Below are 6,046 nucleotides of genomic sequence, written 5' to 3' on the forward strand. Positions count from 1 at the left end.
TTCATATAAATGATTGTATTGATATAGAACTAATTGGATTTGGACATTTGTATTTTATAGGGAGTCGTATACTTGAGGAGCTCGCAAAAATGATGAGAGTGAAGTACGAGTAGCCTATGTGTGCTTCATCCTGGGTAGTGGTTCGTGGATTTCCTGCAGCTGCGCAGTGCAGTGCAGCATCCACGGCAGATCAGAGCTCCAGGAGCCATGGTGAGACGTGATGAGAGTTTGCTGCATTGACCTTGAGACTCTGTCAGTGTTAAATCCAACTGCGCCCTCTGCTGCCCAAATGCCCTCAGTAAAAATGTCACTGCTACAAGTGCCTCCAGAAGACATTTCTGTGTCTGGTAACACTTTACAATTAGGTACACAAAACAGCATCAGAAACACATATATTCTGTAGTGATTACTCCATATAGTGGCAGTAATGGAAATACAAAAAAAAAAGACCAATAAACTTATTAAAAGTAGCAACATTGTTCAAAAAAAATACTGCTTTAAAATTAAATTCTGAATTCCAAATCTGAAGTGGGCCTACAGAAATATTTGCAATGAAATATACTTATCAATACCAAAAGGAAAAGATATCTCTGACACTGTTATATTATTATACTAATGGATCATAATAGGAGATGTTATAATAATATGTATTAGTGCAAATTAGAGTTCAATATGGTGACAGCTTTGGGAAAGAAGCTGTCCCTGAGTCTATTTGTTCTGGCACGTATGGACCTGAAGCGCCTGCCAGAGGGCAACAGGTTGAAGAGATGGAAGCCGGGGTGGGTGGTGTCAGGATGTTTCTGTTTATTATGGCTCTATTCAAGTTCCCCAGTAGGCAACGACTGTTTGACAGTGAGACAACATGTGCAATACCAGGATCCTGATCCTGAAACAGCTAAATGGCATTCAGTCATCATTCGTTTTGATATTTACACATGTGCTTTTCCTGCACTGGCATGTCAAGTTGTCAACATCTCTTCTGTGTAAAAGGACAATGCTGGAACAGAACCTGTATAGCTTATGCAGTATTAGGGGGCACATTTGAGGAAATAATTTATATATCCTTCTACAAAATACAGAAAGTAATTCATGTGAACTAATCTTTAACAAAATAACACCTGATAACTGCTGCACTCGTGATGCCCTATTTATAGAGGATTTTGGAACTCTTATCCGGCAGTTCCGCAGTTAACTAAACCACAAATTGAACTTCACATAGCTGCACAGTTTTGCTTCCCCTCGGAAGCTTGTTTGAGCAGGAAAAAAGCATAGTTGGAACGCTTACAATAACCACACTATGAGTGCTTATATTCATTAGAAAGTGGCAGTTGCGAGGCAAAGCAAAGGCGCTTAGTCTGATGGAAATCTCAAATGTAGCAGTGGTCGTGGCGAAGATACAGGGTACGACTTTTCTCAAAATGGCCGTAGTGGTAAGTAAATAAGTCAATAATGCAGTTTCAAGCAATGCATAAGAAGAGCTTTTAGGTTATAAGATTGTGAAAAATCCCTGGGGCTGGTGTTTAGGCTCCTCCAGCACGTCACTTGCAATTTATTTCCTTAGTAACATTTAAAACTTGGAGACTTTATAGAACGTGACGGAGAACCTCATGACTTATTGATTGTGTATCAAATGTTTGGAGAGTATAGTAAATTATTTATTGATCGTTATACATTTCTATTGTTTTATTCAGCTTTCAGACAGTGGCAAAAGTTCTGTCTTAGTTTTACTGGATCTCAGTGCCGCTTTTGACACAGTTGACCACAGCATATTACTAGATCGACTAGCAAACTGGGTTGGACTTTCTGGAACTGTACTAAGCTGGTTTGAATCCTACTTAAAGGATAGAGACTACTATGTGTCAATAGGCAATTTCACATCTGAGCGGACAAATATTGAATGCGGGGTCCCCCAAGGTTCCATTCTTGGCCCTCTTCTATTTAACATCTACATGCTCCCACTAGCTCAGATTATGAATAAGAACAAATTATGCTACCATAATTATGCAGATGACACACAAATTTACATAACCATATCACCAGGAGACTACAGTCCGATACAGGCACTGAGTAAGTGCATTGAACAAATCAATGATTGGATGTGCCAAAATTTCCTTCAATTAAACAACGATAAAACTGAAGTAATTGTCTTTGGTGCCAAAGATGAATAATTAAAAGTCAGCGCACAGCTTACATCCGTTATGTTAGAAACCACACCCCAAGCCAGAAATCTTGGTGTTGTTGTAGACTCCGACTTGAATTTCAAGAAACACATAAAATCAATTAATAAATCAGCCTACTACCACCTAAAAAACATTTCAAGAATTAAAGGGCTTATGTCTCAGCAAGATTTAGAAAAACTTGTCCATGCATTTATCTTTAGTAGACTTGACTACTGTAACAGTGTCCTTGCTGGCCTTCCAAAAAAATCTATCAGACAGATTCAGCTAATTCAGAACGCTGCTGCTCGAGTCCTCACTAGGACCAAAAAAGTAGATCACATTACCCCAGTTCTGAGGTCTTTACACTGGCTTCCAGTCACTCAAAGAATTGATTTCAAAATACTGATGTTGGTTTATAAAGCACTAAATGGTTTAGGGCCAAAATACATTACTGATATGCTGATACGTTATGAACCGTCCAGAGCCCTTAGGTCGTCTGGGACAGGTCTACTTACAGTCCCTAGAGTTAGGACTAAACGAGGAGAAGCAGCTTTTAGTTATTATGCACCAAAAATCTGGAACAAACTCCCAGAGAACTTGAGGTCTGCTGCAACTCTCAGCTCTTTTAAATCGAGTCTGAAGACTTTTTTGTTTCCATTTTAACCTGCAATTTTCATTTTATTTGTTTCTTTTATTTGCTTTTAAATGTTTTTTTTTTTTTCATTTTATTTGCTTCTTTTATTTGCTTTTAAATGTTTTATAATGTGTTTTATGTATTCTAATCTTGCCCCTGTAAAGCACTTTGAGTGGCCTTGTGTCTGAATTGTGCTATATAAATAAACTTGCCTTGCCTTGCCTTGCCTTTGGCCACACAAGTTGAGTTTAGTTTTTATCCTTTAATTAGATTTGAAGAAATTTTTTTAAAGTGACTATTTGACAGATTATTCTTGACCGAAATAATTTTCTCAAATGTTTGCCACTGCACAGGTTTAATTTATTTGCTGAATTTGCCTCAAGACTGTCACCTTGTGGCAGCCGGAGTATCTACCGCCTGTGTGATATGTCTTTTCCCCACCGTGCTCGTACCACCTACTTGCCAAATGGTTGGAGGCAAGAACACTTGCACTCTGCTAAACTGTTGGTCGCCATTATGAAAGTTGCAACAGGATGTGAGGAAGTATTTTGAGAGAGTTGGTCAACTGTAGCATGTTGCTGTCAGTCTAGGTGGAGGAGGTGGAGAGAGGCCAAGTCAGAGTTAAAGCTGGTTTGAGACAAATTTTTATTTCCAGTGGAGCTTCTCAATGACTCAATCTGTGGCTGCACTGGGCAGTTGCCAGATGTGAACGTGTGCTATGTGCGAGCAGGGAATTCCTGGAAAGAGCCTTCATGCTCATTGGACCCTGGTTAAAAGAGATAAATAAAGGCTTAACACCCATCAAAAACTGGTTCAATCAGTATGTCATCATGCATAAAATGCAACTTGTGTCACCAGGAACTACAAGATAACGTTTTTTCCCCACACATCTTTGTGGTTCGAAGTAACTTCCCCAGTTGGCTTTGTTTGCATGATTTCCGATAAATACCATTTGTTGTATGCTTGAAAACACTACCGCTGATTTCAAAATCACACTCGACAGACTACTCCTATATCTTTTCCTCCAATTTCACAGATGAGAAAATCAAAATATAGTTGGGGCAACAACCGCCTATACTCATGGTTGGTGCTACTGTACTGTACCATATACCTGTATACTGGGTGAAAAGTCAAAGTACTTTGGAATCATATGGTTTCAATTGTCTTGTTGACTGCATCGCCATGCCATCACACATTGTCAAAACTTGCTTATTAGAATGAAGGTTCTTGGGTGTTTTTCCCCACACAAGAGTGTACTGGGAGAAACTGGAAAACAGGACCTTTCAGTGCCATAAATTTTCATCTGACTCATGAACATGCGAGTAGACTCTGTAAAGGTCAAATTCAGGCCCCCTGTGAGGAGGTGCCGTGCCCATAAGAAATGTATACATTCCATGTTGTAAATTAGTTTGAGTTTTATTAAGTTTCTAATGGAAATCCAGCTTGCGTTTAACTTACTTATTGAGCTGCCCTGACCTCATCTCCCTCTGTATGTCAAAGCTCACCACCATACGTGGAGTTCAAAATTACAAGGCTTGCTCTCTGCTGGTACCATTACAGCATTAAAGTCCCCAATACCCTAAAAACTATGATTGTGCTTAAGGCAAAGATAAACCTAGTGATTTACTGAGAAGCCGTGTTAAGTGCATGGTGTATGCAAGTTGAGCACTGAGGGGCATAAAAAAAAGTGTGGCCTCTTAATGATCTCAGAATATGTGCATGTGGAAACAGCACTCCTGTCACTTCACCTGTAAAGCTCAATTGTGTTTTCTCCACCTGGTTCTGTTTAAAGACAGCTTTAACAAAATAAAACAGCCTTAAGGTGGTGATAGCCGAAACACAAAACAAGTGGTATCAATCAAGTGACAGGCTATAATGCAGTCAAGAGAGGAAGGATGTGAATGGAACAATAAAAGCAATTAATCAAGGTGAGTGCTTTGATCACTTTTATAATTCAATCTATCCCTTTCCTGCTCCATACAAGCAGACTCTGTGAAGCCCAAACACACACAAATGTTTTTTTTACATTTATGGAGGAATCTCTTAGACTAAATGAATCCTTTTTATCCAAACTTATTTTACCTTAAATTTAAGTGCACATGCACTCCAATATGTCCATATCCCTAATTCCAATTTTAAAATGAAATCAAATAAATAGATGGACATTTTGGTAAACACATTTATTTGCTCTGCTACTGAGAGTCAGAGCAATACCGCGCCCATACACAGTAAATATGAAACAAAATCTGCCCACTCTAAGCATATTTATTAACAGATTATATCTACATTCCTTATTCAGTTTTATTGGGGGTATGGTCCAGACTTTTTCTTTTAAGAGCAAAATGACTCCCCGGAGTCTCTGTCGTTTGCCTGACAACCCTAAGGTGGACAATATTCCCGGCCAAGAAATAGTATGGCACCGCAAAATGTCCATTTTAAACTTGGGTTTTTGTACAGCTTACTGTAAACAGATGTATTTAAATCTGTTTGTTAAGTGTATTCCGTAGTTAGCTCTTTCCTGTTTTTATGCTAAGCTATAGTCTGCAGGCTGAAGCCCTGCATTTGCCAGACAGACAGATACGAGAGTGTTATAGATCTTCTTGAGCAATACTCGGTGAGAAAGTGAATAAGCACCTTTCTGAAAATTCTGAACCGGTCCTTTAAAAAAGTGTTCTCACCATGAAATTCCCACCTTCACTTTCCCTCATTTGAATGCCTTTGTGAAGACATAACTGCACACTCACACACAACCCACAGTTTGACAGCTTTGGCATTTAAGGTTGAGGTGTGGGACTTGTTTAGACAAGTGTGAATCAACAGGTGGTATGACATGAGTTATTATTCTCATGTTTTTCTTTTTTTTTAAATCAAAGTGACTTGCAGTTTTAGACAAAGCTGCAGTTTTAGACAAAGCTGTTTCCTGAGAAGACTGATACAATCTTTTAAACTTCCCATATTACAAGTGCTTCCTTCATTCTTTTGTTGTAAGATTTATATTATATAAATATATACAGCTCCGGAAAAAGTTAAATTAAGAGGCCACTCCACATTTTCAGTGTCTCTTGTTTTACTCTTTAGAGGCATATGTTTGAGTAGAATGAACATTTTGATTTTATAATATAAACTACTGAAAACATTTCTACCATATTCACAATAAAACTATTGTCATTTAGAGCATTTTCATTAAGTAATGTAGATAAAAATTTAAGAAAAATCCATACTGGTCCAACTTTTGGCCTCACGGTAAAAATGT

The sequence above is a fragment of the Ammodytes marinus genome, assembly GCF_949987685.1.
Source record: "Ammodytes marinus genome assembly, chromosome: 7".
Classification (NCBI taxonomy): Eukaryota; Metazoa; Chordata; class Actinopteri; order Uranoscopiformes; family Ammodytidae; genus Ammodytes; species Ammodytes marinus.